Below are 21,750 nucleotides of genomic sequence, written 5' to 3'. Positions count from 1 at the left end.
AATAGCCAGGCAAAATCAAAATATTACACATTATCTCTATCTGACAGGTTTCTGGGTAGAAAATAACCAAAGCCAATTACTCCTTTCTCAGGTTTCCTAACAATATTTTCCTCAAATTTATTCTTAAGTTATAATTCAAGGTCATGAAAGAGACCATTTATGCATGTCATTAAACAGAAAAGCAAACCACAATCAAGCCTTAAAACTTGGCCTCCTTAATGTACCAGAACATGTGCTATGAAAATATAAAGACTTGAGCACACAAAAATACATACAAACAGAATAACAATATTGAGCGTTGAAAAATCGTCAGATAAAAATGTTTCTGACAGCATCGTTTTCTAAGAAATCAAGCCAAAGGTGTTTAATGACCCACGTAGCTCATAGTAAGTCCTGTTCAACAGAATGGTCAGGCTGTGAGCAAGGGTTTGGTGCTGGGCTCTCTGGGAGTAGGTCCATCAGGGTAATGGAGACAGGGCTTGAAGGCCAGACCTGTAGAGCTAGCTGGTGACCTTGGGCTGCTGATGCCAGGCCGGGCCACACTGCCTGAATCTTGCAGCACCTATGTGTACTTGGTCAGAGCTGGATTCGATGTCCTTGTTTACAGTGTCTGGACAGAGGAAAGGCTAGTCACCTGCCAGGAAAGTGAAGTACATGGTTATAAGTCCTTGACACTGGTTTCTCACAGTCCAGCCAGTAGACCCTTGGCCTCACCATTTCTCACCAAGAGCAGTGCTCTTAGGGGAAATGTGAAGAGAGATGTGGATAGGAACAAAATTATATCAGAGACTGGGTCAGAATACATGAACGGATTGAACTTCACAATAAAGTTACAAAGAACACTTGAGGGGTGCCTAGAGGGCTCAGTTAGTTAAGCATCTGCCTTCAGCTCAGGTCATGATCTCAGGGTCCTGGGATCCAGCCCTGCATGGACTCCATGCTCAGCAGAGAGTCTGCTTCTCCCTCTACCCAGCCCTCCTCCAGCTTGTGCTTTCTTTCTCTCACTCACTCTCTCTCTTTCTGTCTCAAATAAATAAAATCGTTAAAAACAACAACAAAGAACACTTGAATAACCTGCCCTAAGACACCTAAAACTCATGACATAAAAGTAACTTCCAATTATTCACCAGTTGGCATTATAGACCTTACTATTAGCCAAATTTTTATGTCAACATGTTTATATACATTTTATACAAACTGCTCCCCTATTTTAAAGACAAAATGATCAAATACTTACAAACTGGTAAACCTACCTGCTTGGCCATTTCTCTTTCCAATTTGTCTTACAGTGGCAAAAAATTATTCTTAAAGCCATAGACATGCTTTCAACTAAAGAAGCATGGACCATTCAAGCTATCACAGAGGTCTATGGTTTTAGGACTCCAAATGTAGTTCAGAGGTCTGAAGCTTTGAGAAAGGACAATTTATCTAGTCTAACTCTTGACCCTCTGCTCTATTGTTTATCCATACTGCCTTTCTAAAGCACCTGATCTACCAAAGCTCAACGCATCCCTATGGATTCATCAATCTAATTTCTAAAGCTCTGATGCTTGATTAGCATTTGCTCCAGTCCAGTCCTTTCCTTCAAGTTCTGGAGTTCTATAACCAAGCACCCATCTTACACCCCTCCTGGAAGGCCTCACAGACACCTTCTGGTCAGTGCCTACTTCACTCCCTGCCCACCCTTCCAACTGAGTCATCTTGCATCTTACAGCCCTCGTTTTGGTGCCTGAAAACCCCATCCTTTCAGCAGCACAAAACACACCCTGGGAGTCAGCCAGGATGCCTGTTATTTCCTCACCTCCCACACCCAATGTGTCCCCAGGTCCTGATGACTTTGCCTGCAAAATACCTCTCCTATCTATCATTTTCTCCCGGCTCTTCCACCAGCGGATTCCAAATTACCGCCTTCCCCTTGGAGCTCTGGAATGTGCTCTAATGGGAATCACCTTCCACTGTGCAAAATGTTTACAAAATAGGCCTTCCCTCTTGGCCTCTTTCCAATCTACTGTCAGAAAAGCACAAATCTGATCATGTCTTTTCTTTATCTGAAACACTGAAATGGCTTCTTATTGTCCTCAGTATAAAGAGCAGCCTGGAGGGATGCCTGGGTGGCTCAGTGGTTGAGCATCTGTCTTTGGCTCAGGTTGTGATCCCGGGGTCCGGGGATCGAGTCCCACATCGGGCTCCCTGCAGGGGAGCCTGCTTCTCCTTCTGCCTATGTATCTGTCTCTCTCTCTGTGTCTTTCATGAATAAATAAATAAAATCTAAAAAAAAAAAAAAAAAAAGAGCAGACTGGAGCTCCTGCCTGACCTGGCCCTGGCCATGTGCCCAGCCAACTGACCCCTTGGGTCTTGCACAGGGTTGGTGTAGCATCCATGTACAGCAAAATGGACCAAGGGTGAACATGGAGAAAGGAGTTGGTGCTCTGATTACAATGGTGAAGGCCTCTCTCGCTCAGGATCATTCTCATGCCATACAAGGGATGGTTTTCTAGGGCCTCAGAGTATCTGTAGGAACATCCAGTCTCCCCCAACAGATCTCCCCAATATGACCTCAGGGCTTAATAAAGGGGGAGGGAGGTAATCTTTGAATGTGATTTTTTAAAAGGACTTATTTATTTATTTGAGAGAGAGAGAGAGAGAAAAAAAAAAAAACAAGTAAAAGGCAGAGGGAGAAGCATACTCTCCACTGAGCAGGGAGTCCAATGCAGGGCTCGATCCCAGGACCCTGATATCATGACCTGAGCGAAAGGCAGATGCTTCACTCACTGAGCCAATCAGGCGCCCTTAATGCGATTTTTTAAGATAGTGACAGCAGGTTGGCATCCTTTTGCATCTGATTATGTGAATCAAAGTAATAATAGAGAGTAACTGCTATAGCTTCAGTCTAAACTGAGAAAATGTGTAGTGATTAAGAAAGCAGGAATGTTCTTTCCTACAGCCTCTAGCCCCATGAATAAACAGAAAGGTGACAGTTAAAAGGCAGTGTGGCTATATTGCATAAGCTCTAGATCCTGGCTATCTACTGGCTGTGTGATCTTAGGTAAGTCTCTTGACCTCTCTGCGCCTCAGTGGCCTTATCTGTAAAATGAGGATAATAATAGTATACCTTCTAGTGTTGATGTAAGGATTCAATTAGTTAATGAATGTTAAGTGCTTTGAACAGTGTCTGATGTTACTTACAGTGAGCAGAACATAAATGTTTGCCATTTTATTATTACTAGGTGTTTTTTGAAGCTGCTTTATAGTATTTTAGCTAGAATAGATATATTTTGGTTAGAATGAGACTCAACTAATGCTTAAAACAAGATGTTAAAAATTAAAATATGCACTGGCCTGTTTTGTTGTACATAAAACTAGTTTTATTGAAAAATATTCCGAATGCATAACCTTGTTGATTCAGATAAAACAAGAAAAATGCCTGTTAGTAGATGGCTGTTGGCTTCTTAACAGAGTGTGACAAAAACATTCCTCAAATATGCATGAATAACCTGTTCAGTATCCAGTGAATTCACAAGCATATGCCTCATTTACCTTTGATATAAAAAGTAACAAAATCACATCCAGTGAACTGAGCTCAACAATAAAATTAATCCGAAAAAAAGTCAATAAAACAAATTGCTGCATTAAAACAGAGCATGTATACCCACATCCATACTTGAGTTGTGAAGAGGAGCTGTTAAAACTACATCAAACAGAAAGGCACTTATTATTAAAGGTCAATTAAGATGTTTCTGACTAGACATATACCTATCCCTATGGTCATGGAATTCCACTCTTACATATACCAAAGAAATATGAATGAAGACAGAAAGACATATATAAGCCCACAGCAGCTTAGTTTATGATAGCCAAAAACTGTAAATAATCCAGATGTCTATAAACTGAATGGATAAAAAAATAAAAAATAAAAAAATAAACTGAATGGATACACAAATTGTTGTGCATTTATGCTACTGAATACTATTCAGCAACAAGAACTACCAATGTATATAATAACATGGATATATCTCACAGATATCATGCCAAGTGAAAGAATCTAAATTTAAAAAGTAGGTATGTGATTTTCTTTTTGTTGTTGTTGTTAAGATTTTATTTATTTATTTGAGAGAGAAAGAGAGAGACCATGAGTTGGGGGTGGGGCCAGGGGCAGAAGGAGATGGAGAAGCAGACTCCCTGCTGAGTAGGGAACTGGCTATGGGGCTTGATCACAGGACTCTTAGATCATGACCTGAGCCGAAGGTAGATGCTTAACTGACTGAGCCACCCAGGGGCCCTTGTGATTTTCTTTATATGAAGTTCAAGAATGATCAAACTGGATAAATGAGCATGGAAGCCATAATAGTGGTTACTCCTGGGGAGGGAGTAACAAATAAAGCCTGTGAAGGAGTTTTCTGAAATCTAAGGGGTGCTGACAATGTTCTACAACCTGATTTGGGTGGTCAAGCTGTGCACTGAAAATGTATTTTATGCTCTCTATTGCATATGTTTACTTTTATTACGAAAAAAAAGTATCTTCCCAACTAGTATTTTAAATCATGACTGATAATGCTTTGATTTGACAAAATTCACTGGCACTGTGGTAGTTCATGTGCTGCTGGAGGACTGGCAGGGTCCTCTCCCTACAAACACACAAACCAAGAGTAATAGACAGAACTTTAACACCCATGCTCCACCCCCAACCAATTCAAAGGTTGAAACCCTAATCCTTCTGTAACGGTATTTGGAGACAGGGTCTTTAAAGAGGGAATTAAGGTTAAATGAAGTGGGACTCTAATCCAATATGACTGATGCTCTTGTGAGGACAGGAAGAGATGTTAAAATGTGCTCTGACAAGAAAAGACCATGTGAGGACACAGCCAGAAGGTAGGCATCTGCACATCAAGGAGAGAGGTCTCAGAAGAAACCAAACCTGCTGACACCTTGCTCTTGGACCGTCCAGCCTGCAGAACTGTGAGAAAATACATTTCTGTTGGTTAAGCTCCTCAGTCTGTGGTATTTAGTCATGGCAGTCCCAGCTGACTAATCCACCAAGCAAAGGCTTCAAGAGAAACTCCAGGAGCTTGGCACAGGCTCTCCAGAGTCTGTGGGAGCCAGGTGTCAGGGTCTGGCTCTTGCTGTGTGAAATCTAAAGCTAGTCAGAGCTAGCAGGGCAAAGAGAGAAGGGATTGTGTTTAGAGCAAAAGGCACTTCTACTGCAAGGGGAATGGGGTGGGAGGGGTGTTTCCTGTGGTCATAATGTGGGCTCTGCAGAAGCAGCCTGTTTGAGTGGGAGAGGTGAGGTTTAAACCTAGACACATTGAACATCACTACACACTTCCTAGAATGGCTAAAGCTGATCCAATGGTATGCTGCAGGTGCAGGTGAGGAACAACTACAACTCCCATAAACCATCACTGGGAGAAGACATTGGTACAACCACTGTGGAAAACTGTTTGATGACATCTCTAAACCTAAACACACACCTGTCCTATGATATGGCAGCTCCACACCTACAGAAACGAGTACACACGTGCAACCAAATAAATACATAAGAATGTTCACTGTGAAACTACGCAACTGTCCTTCAACAGAAGAATGGACATGTGAGCTCAGTATATTCACACGATGTATTACTCATGACCAGCAAAAAGGAACAGGATATGGACACATACAGCAATATGGATAAATCTCTACTATTGTGCAAAGCAGTCAGACACAAGAGGTTCCACAGTGTATGATTTCATTATATGAAGTTAATAAAAGGTGAAGTTGCTTTATGGTGCTAGAGGTCAGAGTAGTGGTTACCTTGAGGTGCTGGTTAATATTGACTGGGGAGGGACATGAAGGGGTTTAGTGGTAGGGGTGGAAGGCAGGAGGGACAGGTGATGTTCTGTGTCTTGATCCAGTTTTCAGATATATGAAAATCAAACATACTACACTTGAGATTTCTGTTCTTCACTCATGTTCAATTTATTATAGTGCAACTTTTAAAAATCAAAAGTTAGGTAGGAGTTTAGAGTTTTTATTATTACACAGGACTGTATCATGTGATTAAGGAAACTGGATTTAGCTTTTCACCACTTAAGAGTACTTGGAAAATCTAAGGGACCTAAGATTTTCCTCCAATGAGGAAGAAAAGACAAGTCTGTTCGGTGCATAGACAGGAGTCACGCAAGAAGAACTGGAGAGATGGCTGTTATCTGCACAGTACTGAGATGCCTGCCAATAAACCTGTTACACACAGAGGGCAGTTGCTTTAATTCAAGATTCCTTGAACAACAAGATGGTGTTTCTGGAGACTGTCGAAGTTATTACTTAGGTTTAGTGATTGCTAAGATTAACTCTGATGTGATAAGGGAAGCATGGTTCATGCTGACATCAGTTTACTGATCTGTGTTTATCCAAAAATGCTGGGGAAAACAGACATCCCCAACCTTATCCCAAAGATATCAAAATGGCCACTGGCTCACATTATTCAGCTAATGGTTAAAATTGATTATAATTACTGCTTTTAGCTAATATGGCACTTTGCTAGATAATACTTAGATTGGCTAATTCCCAACAATTAGCCTATTTCCAAGAAGTTGCAATAATGTAAATGTTTAAGCATGTGAGTACACACGCGCATCTGCTTCATTCAAAGATTCTACTTTAGGGCAGCCCGGGTAGCTCAGTGGTTTAGTGCCGCCTTCAGCCCAGGACCTCATCCTGGAGACCCAGGACCAAGTCCCATGTTGGGCTCCCTGCATGGAGCCTGCTTCTCTCTCTGCCTATGTCTCTGCCTCTCTCTCTCTCTCGGTGTGTCTCTCATGAATAAATAAATAAAAAATCTTTAAAAAATAAAAAAAGATTCTACTTTAGCTTTTACTTTCAGTGGCTTCTGGTTAAAGGTGGCAGCTTGACCACATAATTTTTATCCCTTTCCTCTTAGGATCCCACTTACAGAGCCAGAAATAAGGTATAAATCCACAAAGAGAATGTAAGTGAGAAGATCCACAAACAAGAGAGTTCAACACATTTCTTTGGAGACCAGATGATAGAATCCTAGCAAAAGATGGGGGTGGAGAAGGATCTAGAAACAGGAGATTCACTGTAACAAACACTTACATCCCAGACCTCTGTTCCATATCACACACATATTACCAGGAGCCAGGAGCTACCCCCCAGGAAAAAGACTGGCATTTGGAGACTCCCTCTTCTCAGTGTCTGCTCTAGGGAGCCCAACCTAAGACCTCTACAAACCCTACCAACTAACACAGACCTCTGGCCAGCTTCAGTGTCATAGCCTGCATATGAAAGGACGATCAATGATAACCAGACATTGCTGGAAACCTCCAGTGGAGAAGGGAGCTGTCCACATAAGCCATGAGATGTAAACAGGCCCACTATAATTGCTCAAGTGGAAGAAAGAGGAAGGGGTGTCTAAGAAAAATTATACTCAGAAAGAAGAAAAGGTAAGATTCACTATGCAAATAACATAACAAACAACACTGCCATCCTCTGCCTTCATACACACAGTCTCTTGACTTCATCAATGAGAGCCTCATTCTCGACAAGAAACTACAGACAGATGGGTCACTACCTCTCCACCACCTCGCGGCTCTCTGCTTAAGCCACCCTGCTACCTGCTGCCACTCACAGCCCCCTTTGCCTCCATCCACTAAGGGTCATTGGGAAAACAGTCTTTGTACTGCCAGTGAGTAGCATGTTGTGTCTCATTCGGGGCAACTCAGACATAACAGGGAATGAAATTCTGAGCCCCTCAGCCTTCACTCTTCCCCAAACAGGCGTCAAATACCTCACATGACTTAGATGTGATGTACACTTCTAACACCAGCTTAACATTCTGTATTCGAGGCTAGAAAGCATCTACCAGAGCAGGAACAGTCTATGTCAACCTAAAAGCACACTTTATGATTTATTTTACACTGGCCATGGATCTCTTACCCAGGTTACAGAAAATTAATATATTTTGGCACACTAAATAAATGCTTATGAGAAAGCTGGCCTCACAGCTCCTTTCCTTAACAAATCTTATGAAAGGGTACATACTATTAATAATTTTGGTTCTGGGGCAGCCTGGGTGGCTCAGCAGTTTGGCGCAGCCTTTGGCCCAGGGCGTGATCCTGGAGACCCGGGATCAAGTCCCACATCGGGCTCCCTGCATGGAGCCTGCTTCTCCCTCTGCCTGTGTCCCTGCCTCTCTCTCTCTGTCTCTCATGACTGAATAAAAAAAAATTAAAAATAATTTTGGTTCCAATTTTCTAAACTATTCTTTTCTTCCTACCCCTTACACACTTACACACACACACACACACACACATAATTTCTTCACGATAGAACACAGAGTAACATATTCATCATAGAATGCTTGGAAAAATAACACACATGCCCAGGCTGCTATAATTCCACCATCCAGTTTCTGTCCACCTCATTTTAAGAAGAAAATTTTTATTTATATATTTCCTAATTCTTCCACTTTTGGGTCTGTACTTATCAAGAAATAAAATGGGAGCCACGTTCAAGGCTTTGCTGTTCAAAGATGTGCACCATTCCTTGGTACGCATTGGGGACATACAGATGAAAAGATAAAGCACATTCTTTGCAGCTAGATGCAGAGTTCTGGCCCTCGAGTTAAATTTTTGAGAAAGCACAGCAAAAAGCAGGGCTGCTGGCAGCTGGAGGCATAGAAGCTCTTCAGCCTCCAGAGCTCCTAGAGTGATAGAAAGCCCCAGGGACTAAAGCTAAATGTTTGGCCACTCTAGTTATTCTCCAATAAGCCCTTATTATGCTGAAATGTTGATTTTGTCTTGACTGTTTCCCCCTCCTTTCTTCCATGACATTTTTTTTCCTTTTATGGTTAATAGCAGGGGGGAAGAAAAACTTCAAGGCATGAAGTTTAAAGCCCCTGAAATTTAATTACAAAAGTTGACTTAGTTATTCCCAAAAGTTTATTAGAGAATAGGTGGAATTTCTCTTAAAGATAGAAAAATAAGATACATGGAAAAGCAAGGAGATTTTCTCCTTCCCATTTATTCAACAAATATGTACTCAGCATATAGTCCATGTGTGTGTGTATGTGCATACTATCTACCTGCCATTATCCTTGCCAGTGAGAAAGGAGGTAGAAAAAATATAGGTGGGTGGATATATATTTTGGAAGGGCAAAAGAGTGATGGAATAAAGTAGTCTACACTATGGACTACATTGCTGTAGTCCATAGTGAGCTGTGGTTGCTTGTTAACAAGGGGAACATGTTGTGAGCATTTATGTCAGGAGTCAGCAAACTAGGTTCTGTGGGACAAAGCCAGCCCACCACCTGTTTTTGTACTGCCTAGGAGATGGGAGTGGTTTTTTACATTATTTATTTATTTTTAAAGATTTTATTTATTTATTCATGAGCGACACACAGAGAGAGGCAGAGACACAGGCAGAGGGAGAAGCAGGCTCCTCACGGGGAGCCCAATGAGGAACTCATTGGGAACTCAATCCCAGGACCCCAGGATCATGACCTGAGCCAAACGCAGATGCTCAACCACTGAGCCACCCAGGTGTCCCTGGTTTTTACATTTTTAGATGGTCAAAAAAAAAATCAAGAAAGGAATCAAAACTTTGTGACATGTGAAAGTGATATAAAATTCAAATTTTGGCAAACATGAATAAAGTTTTATTGGAATACAGCCACACACGTTGGTTTACACATTATCTATGGCTGCTTTTGCACTGCAACAGCTGAGCTGAGAAGCTGCAACAGAGACCTGTATGGTTCGCAGAACCTATTTACTGTCTGGCGCTATACTGAAAATGCTTGCCAGCCCCTTGTTTAGAGGAGGGAGACATTACTTCTGCTCAAGAGCACGAAGAAGGAAGTGACACATGTACCTTACTTTTCTGTAGCCCTTTATAGCTCATTCGACCCTTCCAGCAGCCCTATGTAGGAAGAGATAAGAAAGGCAGGTTTCATCATTCATTCCCCCTTTTACAGCTGGGGAAACTGAGGCTCAGCCCAATCTAGAGACTTGTTCAATATTGGCAGTTAATCGTTCGAGCCTTTCCATCCCATGGTGCTGAGCCTGGAGAGACCTCATTGGAAGAGCAACACACACACACACACACACACACACACACACACACAGCAAGAGCATCATAAAGAAGGGAGACCAGTTGGATGAGGAAGGTGGGGAGGCTACCGCTGGGCCCCAGGACAAATAAGACCAAGAGCAGGAGCTATCTGGGCCCAGGAGTCAGCAAACTAAGTTTCAGGGGACAAATCCAGCCTACTGCCTGGGAGATGGGAATGGTTTTTTATTTTTAGGTGGGAAAAAAAAAGAAAGAAAGAGAGAGAGAGAGAGAGAGAGAGAGGGAGGGAGGGAGGGAGGAAGGAAAAGGAAGAAAGAAATCAAAATTTTGTGACATGTAAAAGAGATATGAAATTCTAATTTCAGTCTCTATAAAGAAAGTTTTATCAGAATACAGCCATGCTCATTGGTTTACACATCGCTATAGGGTAAAAGCAGCCTCAGATGGTGTGTGTCCCTGGATCTGAGGCCAGTGCGCCTGTCCTGCCCCCTAGTCGCTGACAGAACCTCTAGGAGCCTGAGTCCTATCTGCTGCAAAAATCCCCTCCTGATGAGGTTGTAAAGAGTAAATGAGATCATTATGAGAAGCAAATGAGTTAACTGTGTGTATTACTCAGCACAATGCTTGGCACTTTTCAGTTGTGATGTTACCTGATTGTTGTCATTCACTGGCTGGGGAAGCTGCTGAGCATTTAAAACAGCGGTTGGTACGTACTCATACTAGACAGAGAGCCATATAGGATGCATTCATACCTGAGTGTAACATTAGGTTAGACTTTCATACTATCTAATGCTATGGAAACATTCTATCTGTGAAACAAATTTTAGCTCCTTTAGGACAAGACTTCCCTAGGTATTAGCTCAGGGGGAAAAAAAATTCTTATACGCTCAAGTTATTTGGAAGAGAATTGGGTGTAAAAACTATTTTCACATCAGGGAAGAAAATATATTAGGTTGCAGTTGAGAATGAAATCATTGAACTCCCGGGGCCTAGGGGCTGTAGCTTGGAAAAGAGGCAGGAAGGGAGAAGGGGAGGAAAGAATTGTAGGGAGAGATTAGGCAGGCTAGTGAGTAATGGGTCCAACGGTGAGGTCAGCACCCAGCAACTGGGCGTGGTCTGCACAGTCCAGGAAAGCCACTAGATTTAAGAATGGATCCATTCATCTGACTCTGCTTTCCATTTTCCACACTAATAATTTCCACTTTCAGAAATAAAATATTTACTGAACAATAAAGTTTCCCTTTAGGACTATTGTGACATTATACACAAACATACCACCCAAGATCCAAATATTCTAACGACCTGAAATATATTTAAAAAACCTCAAACTTCCGACATGAAATTATTTCACACCATAAGAAAATAAGCACTCTTGTTGATGGATGCGATACAACAGAACAGTGTTTTTTGAATTGTATGTCAGAGCCCATTAGTGCTGAAATCAGTTTAATGGGCTGCCAACCATATGGAATAGAATAGAACAAAACAGAAAATATCTGAGTGTATTACACATAATAAAGGACAAGTGCTGTTGAGTGTAACTTCTGTTCCAGTGATATGTTTGTTTGTGTGTATGTGTGTGTGTGTGTGTTTACATTCACTCATCTATATTGCTGAGTTATGGTGTAAACTGTATTCTCACTAGAGGCCACGTCCAAACAATTTTAAAGGCACCAAAGCAGAGTGTGATCCACTTTAGGAAAGCCAGGTATAGGGACACCTGGGTGGCTCAGTGATTGGGTGTCTGTGTTCGGCTCAGGTCATGATCCCAGGGTCCTGGGATCGATTCCTGCATCGGGCTCCCTGCAGGGAGCCTGCTTCTCCCTCTGCCTATGTCTCTGCCTCTGTGTGTCCTCATGAATAAATAAATAAAATCTTAAAAAAAAAAGAGAGGGAGAGAGAGAAGTCCAATATAAGAATCCTAATTCACTGGACAGCCACATGAAGGGTTTAATTATTTCTGTGGAGTGGGATTTCTTTCAGTGAAAAACTCTTCCCCTGCATTTAAAACATGCTACAATTTACAGGGAAAAAATGTATGCAGAGCTTGTCAAGTACGCCTCATCTTTAAAATGAGGTGTACCTGTTAATGAACACCGAACTGATCTCAAGATACAGAATTTATAAGAAATCAGAAACGAAAAAAAAAAAAAGAAATCAGAAACGTAAATGATTACATTGTTCAGAATGATAACGGATCAACTCCTTTATAAAATTAATAGTTACTATATTTTTCACACTAGGTAATTCATCATGAAGCAGAAGAGAAGGGGGCTAGAGAGAAAATTTAGTGGATGGGGATGGTTTTACCACCACCAAAAATTAGATTTTGGAAAAGGAAAGTCACCTTATGTTTGACTCCACAGAAAGCTCCCACCTTTTGATGTATTCTCTCAATTCCTTTCTTGTGAATGCCCCAAAGTAAAGAGCCCATTATCTCCAAGATAATAGGAGCTAAAATCAAGCAATTCATTAATACTGGATGTGATGGCAACCGATTTTAAAGGGAGAGACCATATCAAAAACATTTTATCCCATAAGCCTGAAAATTCCATGAAAAGGAAGTGGAGGGGTTCAGAAGTTACTTGACAACTATCTGGGGGAGATAGCCTGAAATTACTGCCATCGAAACTAGGTAAGGATGCTTCTGGAGGTCATATGATTGAAAAAAGGATGGATGGATGGATGCACGCATGCATCCAAAAGGAGGCCAAGATTTTAATACAAATTTAAATAAATATTACTTCACAGTTGCCTGTATTGGAAGTCCTTATACAAGTCACTCAGAGGGGCTGGGTTGTAGAGATCATGAATATACACCTACCTATAGGAAGAAAGGAAAAAACAACTGTTCTTATGTTATCTAAGTGGGCACACAGGGCTTCTGATAAAGCTTGTAATGGCAGCATCACTTGAGAAGTACTATATTTCAAACCAGTTAGATAGAAATTAATATGCCAAATGTCTTATGATGAAAAAAAACTCTAAAGAAGCATGTGAAACATTTGAATAAATGATTTTATACAATGTGAGAATAGAAGGATGTTGTATTTCCTAAATTATCAATTTTATATAATGTGGTTTTATTTATTTTTTTTTAATTTTTATTTATTTATGATAGCCACAGAGAGAGAAAGAGAGAGAGGCAGAGACATAGGCAGAGGGAGAAGCAGGCTCCATGCACCGGGAGCCTGATGTGGGATTCGATCCCGGGTCTCCAGGATCGCGCCCTGGGCCAAAGGCAGGCGCCAAACCGCTGCGCCACCCAGGGATCCCTATAATGTGGTTTTAAATATATGCAAATAAGTTAATAGATTGAATACAAGTAGACATTCCACTCTCTATTCGTATCCCTAAAATGTGTGTTTTCAAGTTGAGATAAGGCCTTTTTTAAAACCATCTCATGGAAAAAAAAAAAAAAAAACCATCTCATGGAACATTAGGGACTACCTTATAATCGAGGGTACCTTATACTTGGGCATATAGGGTAAACTGCATCCCAGATAACTGAGGCTCTTCATTGCCGGCTCCGGAACGAACTAGACTGCAGACAGGTATGCAATACATTAAAATCCCTCAATTAAACACTAATAACTGCTATCAAACCAATTTTTATCTGTTAAAAATTATTTATGGTACTATGCTCCATGTGGAATGGAGGATGTGATGCCCTTTCTTGCATCCCCTCAGCGTACTTTGGGGTTCCCGCACAGCTCTGATGGACACTTCCCATGCACACTGACAGATTCCCGCATCCAGCCCACTCTTCCTTCTGCTTATCTACCCAAGGGCTTTATCTCGTGCCTCCGGAGCTTGCCCAGGCTATTAATGGCAGCCCTGAAGTGCTGGGGATTTAGTGCCTCTGGTATTAAATGATGACTAAACATCCCAATTTCCCCACCACTTGGTAGACAACCATAAAGTGCATCTGACACTGTACCAGCAGCACCAAGCCTCTACTGCTCACAATGGTAAGCTGCTCATCAGCCCACCTCATTGTACTGGCTTGCTTTGCTTCCTGGTATCATTTTCTCTACTCTCACTTATGCTTCTTGGGATCACCTTCCCTCAAAAAACTACCTGTACCCAAATCATTGTCTCAGGCCCTGCATGCATGTACTTCAGCTCCTGGTGGTAATTCTGTGCCCTCTTTGAAAACCAGCTGTCTGCAAGAGTCAAGGTGAAAGAGCTTTACTTTCATTCTTTATACCGGGACTACTTACATCTTTGGCAATGTCTCATCCATTCCTTTCCATAAGCACTTGATCCCTTACTCACGCACAAGAGTTTTGTTGTGTGCTATAGGGTATGCCCAGGTGAACAAAACATAGTTCAAGCCTCAAGGACTATAGACGTGAGAATGGGACATGAAATATGCAGGAAGAAAAGAAACCCTAGATTCAGACTGTGGAAGAGCCACATGGCAGTTCCCAGAGAGGAACAACTTTCAGCTGACTAGAATTTTTTTTTAAGATTTTATTTATTTATTCATGAGAGACACAGAGAGACTGGTAGAGACATAGGCAGAGAGAGAAGCGGGACTCAATCCCAGGATCCTGGGATCAGGACCTGAGCCAAAGGCATATGCTCAACCACTGAGTCACCCAGGTGCCCCTAGCTGATGAGAATTTCATCCCTACCCCGATAGAGCCTGTTCTCTCAAGTTTTCTAACATCAATGTTTGCTTGAGGACATTCATCCTTCTACAAACTCAGCATTGATTGACACACAGATCAGCCCAAACATGGAACCTAGTGACACGGCCTTATGGGTAACTGATGAAATGTTGAAAAGCAAGGCATCACATTCTCCATAAGTGTCCATGAAGGATCCCCAAGTGACCGCTCCATCTATGGGGAACGACAGGACATGGCCTGATGAAGGACGGAGACCCATGAGGCTTCCCTGCTGTTCCTTCATCATGCCAAGCACATTCCCACCTCACACCTTTAGCTCTTGATATTCTGCCTACAAGGCCCTTCCCCTAAATATCTGTGTGGGATATTCCTTCACCTCATTAAACTCTCCTTGCTCAAGGCCTTCCGTGAACACCCTTTATAAAAATAATAGCACCCTCTACTTTGTCTCACTCTATTGTCTTCCCTGCTCTATTCTTCATGGCCCTTACCACCCCCTGACATATTATATATTTATTTATTTCTTAATCTCCTCCCACTAAAAGGTCAGTGACAAGTAGGAAGTTGTCTCCTTTGCTGGATCCCTTGCACCTGGAATAGTGTCTGGTCTAGAGGAGGCACTTAGTGAAGGTCTGCTGAAGGTTCATCATAAGAACCTCAAAATCATCACTCACCACGCTTGAAGTGCTATAAACTCGTCTGGAATCGTGACAGCCCCATAATTCAAGGGTCTAAAGGATACATGATTATTTTATTAAAAAAGAAAGTTTTATAAAAACAATTTTTTTTAGAACTTCAACATATTTAGCAGGTATGAGTAAATAAAATTGTTTTAATTCTATCATAAACATGTATAGGTCATGGAATGCAACTCGTTCAATGTCTATGGTGTAAATAAGAAAGAAATCCTGATATTTTAAACCTTGGAACTAGGGATCCCTGGGTGGCGCAGTGGTTTAGCGCCTGCCTTTGGCCCAGGGCGCGATCCTGGAGACCCGGGATCGAATCTCACGTCAGGCTCCCGGTGCATGGAGCCTGCTTCTCCCTCTGCCTGTGTCTCTGCCTCTCTCTCTCTCTCTCTCTGTGACTATCATAAAATAAATAAAAATTAAAAAAAAAAAATTTAAACCTTGGAACTATAGCTAGCTTACTAAAAAATAAATTTATTCATATATTCATGTGACAAATATTTATTGAGTGCTTATGATGAGTATGGTGTTGGATGAGGTGCTATATTTGATTTTTCTTTTGAAAAATCGACTTCACACTTCTCTGTAAAGCCATATCCTGCTGTTATAGACAGAGAAAACTCATCTTTCTGAAAACGCTTATGTTTTTTTTTCATTATTTTACTATATGCTTTATTGATTTAAGTCAGCAATCCCTCAGAGAGAATAGTCACAGAAAATACTTTGGGTGGAGGTTTTTATTCAGCTAATTTTAAAGGTAAACATTTTTCTCTTTTCATTGAGTTTAAGGGAAAGAGGAACCACTGTATTAAACAACATTAAATGTTCACTATTAAAAAATTATATAAGTAGTTTTCGAACTCTGCTTATATAGGGCTAATTGGTTCCACTATAAATTCATGCTCTCCAAATGCAGCAGGCCTTCAAGTTGAATGGTAATCTTTTATTCGTCCCTAACTGACTCAATTGTTACATTTCCACAAGGCATACCCAAGTCATTATTCTATTGGTGGTTTCAACCTACCCACTTGTCCTTTGACTTTATTTAGAAGATGATGGTCAAATTATTCTCTCTACCTCAAAATCCCCATGCTTTTGTCTCAAGAGTCCTTCCCACGCCTTCTTGAAGATTGATTCTATCAGTTAAGATTCTTTCTTACTTTCTCAATCTCTTCCTTTCTATGGATTCTTCTCCCGTGATAAGTGGGCTTGAGTCTTATGCTAAAAAGATGACTTTATAGTATGCCATTTCTTTGATGCATCAAACTCTTTCCTCCTTTGCCACCCAATTTACTTAAAAGGAAATCTATCTTCATTGCTTTCCACGTGCATCATCCCTGACTCTTTAACCCCTCCCTAGCAGCCTGGCCACCACTTCCACTTACCTCAAAGATAATTAAGGAAAGCCAGGAATCAAGTCCAGTGGCTTTTCCCTTGTTGTATCCTCAGCCCTATGGGATGTACTATATGAATGATGTGTTAATGGTGGTGGCTCTCTCACCTTTCCCAGCTGCCAGGACACCACACGACTTCCACCATTTTGCTCCAGCTTCCCCTGGTTTAATTTTGTGTTTATCCTCTTCTTTCTCTTCTCCCCTCCAACATATAGACATGCCCTGAGGATCTTTACCCTTACCTTTTGCTTTGTTTCGCTCTGTTTTCTCCATTGGCCGTTTCTGAGACAACAAAATCACTCCCAAGTAGAGGACTCACAAATCTCTTTTTGTAGCTTTAACTTCTCTCTGGAAAAGTTAGCCTTGTATTCTAGTCCCTTTTTTTGGACCAATCTGTCATGCCCAGAATGAAACCTATTTTTTTTTCTCCTCTTCCTCATCCTGCTCTGAACCTCCTCTCTGACAAGGACCCAAATAGTGTCTCAGCTGAGCCCAACAGGGACATCTTTTTTTTAAGATTTTATTTATTTATTTAAGGGGGAAGTAGGGGAGTATGAGTCTGGGGGAGGGGCAGAGGAAGAGGAGAAGCAGTCTCCTCACTGAGCAGGAAGCCTGACACGGGGCTTGATCCCAGGACCCGGGGACCATGACCTGAGCTGAAGGCAGATGGTTAACCTACTGGGCCACCCAGGTGCCCCAGCAGGGACTTTCTCTGCTCAGCATTTAAATTATGCCTATCTCAGTCCCTGAGTCTGTCTCTTCCCCTCATTCTCACTGTCTCATTTCCTCTTACCCCTAATTTGATGATGGACTCTACCTGGTCTCCCTATAACCAGTCTTTTCTCATTGTACTATGTCCAGCAAAACGCTACAAGATTATTGCCCTAAAGCACAATTCTGATCCTGTCAACCGTCTTCCTCAGAAACCTAACATAACTCCCTGGTACTTACTGAATGAGATCTGTATACAAGGTGCTCCATAACCTTGAACCTCTCTTTCTCACTTTACCCCTTATCATTATAGCCCTTGGCATTTCCTGTGGAATTCCAAAGCACACCATTCTTTCTGCAAGCACACATCTTCCCATCACCAAGTCTCTGCTACTCACTCCTTTTCACAGATGCCTTTCCTTCCCTGCCAGCCCAAATGCCACCTGTATAAATCCCAGCTCAAATGCGACCTCTTCCATGTAACCTTCCCCAACTCTTTTACTGGCAGCCATTGTTTTATCTTATGAACACCTACAGGAATGAAGGAACACAGTTTTTTGGGCAATGAAGCCATTTTGCACCATTTTTATAGTCAGCTACCTGTACGCCCTGTCTTTCCTTCCAGGACATGAATTTCCTCTAGGCAGGATCTAAGTCTCCTTATTCTTCACATCTCTGGTCCTCCCAATCTCCCAAACTCCATCCAAAGGTACACAGAGACCAAGATGTCGTAGGTCAATTAAATATTTGTAAGTTAATGATTATAACCCTAAGGGTTAACTTTGGCCTCTAGTCCTTACAATTCTCTCAGTTTTAGCAACAATTACTTTTTCCTTGTAGGATACAAGTCCTATCTCCCCATAGTACCACAGTATATTCCTTTTGGCTCCACAGGCCAATTTTCAAATGTCTTTTACTTCCAAGTTTTCTGAAAAACTAACTTCTCTAACAGACCCAATAATGGAAAAGCATTAATGGCGCTTTAACTGAAGAACATGCATCCACACAAAACAAACGGTTTGCTGTCGGCTACAGCAAAAGGTACAACTGCTTACCAGAGTGAATTATAGGAGTCAAGCTTGTATTATGAAACTTACCAGTCCAATCTCTGGAAAAGCCAGGCACTGTATTTTTTAAATCATCACATTTACAATGGAAATGAAATCACTAATTCCTGAGTCATCAACTGTGTTGTATAATTACTCTTCTTCTAAACAATGTATTTACCTTGTCAATTTCTAATATTCTTAAACTTTCCTGTAAGACATTTACATCTCTGGATTTTACTTACAAATATAAAGACAACTTAAAGAAAAAAAAACACAGAACCTCTTTGAATGCTTTTTAAATTCCATAAGCACTTTTCTCAGAAAGACATTGGCAGAAATAATATGGAGTAAAGAACTGAGATTCAAAATTCATTTTTATAAATCTATCCTTAAATCTTGGAGGAGATCCAACAACCTCACATTAAAATTTTAGAAGGCTTGACTGAAGGACGTGGGGAAATTTAACGTTCACAGTTTCAAGAGCACCTGGTCTATATATCACCATTAATTAAGAGAAGATAAACAGGAAGAAAAAAAAACATATGTGCACAGCACTAGTTTCATTATTTTCAATGTAACAACAATATCATGCAACCTTTGACAAAACAAAACAAATTTTTTTACGATAGAAAAAGAGAAAGAACCGTCTGAGGCCAACGTGTTACATATTTACTTGAATAGCCATGACTGCTTACAGGCTTTTCAAAGAGGATCGGAGCAGCCAGTTTGGATTCTGACAGCAATGCAGCAGAATTTAAGGTGTGATTTAAATATGTTCTAAGCAGGTTAATCTAGTCACACAACATGTTAATAAAGAAGTATCAGGATATTAAAGTGTAGAGGAGCATTCCTTCTTACAAATACCGCAGGAGAAATACAGTCGATGGGGAGTCAAACTGCAGTGGACACACACACATACACACACACACACACACACACACACACGAATATGCTCTCTCTCTATCTTTACCCAACCCCACATAAGCCTATCTTTATCACGCAGAGACAGTTAAACAGCTATAGACTCTGGATGCAATTCTGTGTCCTGGCTCCCACTGGATGACTTATTGCCAGCCTGACATTTTTCAAATTCTCTATTATCAGGCTACATTGGCTAGGAAAGCAGACTTCACCAACCCAGGACCCCATCTCCGATGGGTCTTAGGAGATTTCAGTTCGTGAATGATATATGGCACCACCTAGCCATTGTGAGAACTGGAAGAGCGGATGACACCAGCAGTTGAAATAAAGTATCCCTTTTCCTTAGGAAAACGCCCTGCCTGTGCGTGACGCTGACCAAGGGGGTACGAAACATCTGCCAGAACGATCTTTTTCTTCTTCTTCTTCAGTACTCCCCCTGACCCCATCTTTCTATAGACAGTTCCGGAGTTCATTCTACAAGAACCAACATAAGGATCAGCCATTCTTCAGCCGTAAGGTTTTCAGTGTTGGAATGTGGAAGGAGAAGGTCTAGTTGACATTCAAAGTTGTGGGGACGGAGAGATGAATGTGGCCATTAAGGTCAGACAAGAGATAAACAATAGAAACTGCAGAGTCAGAGCATCTGAGACCCTTACGGGGCCGAGGAGAGAAGTGTCACAGGATAGAAGCTCCTTTCAAATCCAGGGAGGCTCGCGAGCCCAGAAGGGGTAACCATCGTCCTATTTCCCTGCCTTGCGCCCAAAACCACATGCACACTTCCACGTCCCCATGTCGAGAAGCCAGAGAAAGGGGAAGCGAGAATCCCACCCTCACACAAGAGCAGAACAGACTGTACTCAGAGTTGCAGGGTCAGAACAACAAACACTGTCCCACAGTCAGCGGGTGGCAGCAAGTCAGGGCACCTGCACATCTCTGGGTTGGGAGCGCAGTTAGGGGGAGCGTGGAGGCAATCACACGAGTACACACACACACACACACACACACACACTCACACGCATGGGATCTTACAAATCGGCACCTACCCCACCGCCTGTCTGCACACACATACCAAGTGCATCCTGCCCACCCCATCGTTGCCATCACCACACTCTTCCTCCGGGAGAGTCAGCCAAGGGATGAGAGATCCTAGCGGGGATTCCTGGAAATGTCATTCTCCAGCACCTACGGTCCGCCACCCCCACCCCCTGGGCCGTACCTTTTACACACACACACACACACACACACGCACACGCACACAGGCGCGCGCTGCTTCCAGGACCGCCGTCAGGCACGCCCGCCGCCTCCCGAGCCCCGCATCTCCGCGCGCACCGGACCCCGGCGTCCCCGCTTCGGCGCCCCTTCCCCCGCCGGGCTGGCTCCAGGCTCGAGGCGCTGCCCCCGGACGCCGCCGGCTGTCCCCGTCATCCGCACTATTGTTCCCGCAGCCCCTCTGCGGCCGGGGCACCCCCACTCACGCACCCCTCGGCGGCGGCACCTTGCCTGACAGCTGGGTCCGCGGGCCCGCGGGAGCAGGCGGCGCTAGTGACAGCGCGGGGGCCAAGCCTGGGAATGACGCTCCGCTCCAGCCGCTCCGACCTCCAGCGCCACCATCTTCTCCCGCCGCCGCCGCCGCCGCCGCCGCCGGCCCGCAGCCGCCCGCGCCCAGCTCCGGCTCCGGCTCCGGCTCCGGCTCGGGCTCGGGCTCGGCAGCGCCGCTCGGGCCCCTCCGGTCGGCGGCCCCACCCCCTGCCGCCCGCCCGCCAGCCCCTCCCTCGTGACGCGCGCCGGGGCCGAGCCGAGCCGGGCCGGCCTGCGCGGGAGGGCGCCCGGGGGAGCGCGCGCGCACAGCCGCCGCTAGTAGCGCCCCGGCCTCCCACGCCCACCCGCGCACGCGCCGCGCGAGCCCGGGGCGGGGGGCGGCGGGCGGCGGGCGGCGGCCCCGGCGTGGGTGGCTCGGGCGGGCGTGCGCCGCGGGGGCGCCTCCCGCCGCCGGTCCAGCTCCGCCAGCGCGCGGGCCGGGCGCACGGGGCCTGCCGGGGACGCGCCCCCCACCCCGGCGGCCGCCTCGGGGCCCGCTGCGGCGGGTGCTCTTTGCTTAGTTACTCCGGAGCTTTCCCGCGTCCCGGCCCGGGCTCGCCGCCTGCGCTTCTCGGCCCGCCGGGGCTGCGGGGCGCGCGGCAGGGCCGCGTCTGCGCCGCTAGGGGGCGAGCCTGTCGGCTTCGCGGGGGGCTAACTGCCCGGTGCTGGGGCCCGGCGACAAGCCCCCGCCTGACGCTGCCGGCAA

At 43.7% G+C, this 21,750-nt stretch overlaps 1 protein-coding gene across 3 annotated transcripts in view; it reads right to left on the bottom strand.

Moving 5' to 3' along the window:
* Positions 1–21,106, bottom strand: part of APBA1 (amyloid beta precursor protein binding family A member 1) — a 197,023-nt gene extending 175,917 nt beyond the window's left edge. The window contains exon 1 of one of the 3 annotated variants that reach the window (XM_038527133.1): positions 20,967–21,106. The gene's annotated coding sequence lies outside the window, so the exon portion shown is untranslated. Of the gene's footprint in view, positions 1–20,945 lie in introns of all 3 variants that reach the window. The other 2 variants (XM_038527131.1, XM_038527132.1) reach the window with 2 other exon arrangements.
* Positions 21,107–21,750: the final 644 nt, after the last annotated feature.

Source organism: Canis lupus, chromosome 1 (assembly GCF_011100685.1).
Source record: "Canis lupus familiaris isolate Mischka breed German Shepherd chromosome 1, alternate assembly UU_Cfam_GSD_1.0, whole genome shotgun sequence".
NCBI lineage: Eukaryota > Metazoa > Chordata > Mammalia > Carnivora > Canidae > Canis > Canis lupus.
Note: the sequence above shows the minus strand (reverse complement) of the source record. Positions and strands in the feature narration are given on the sequence as shown.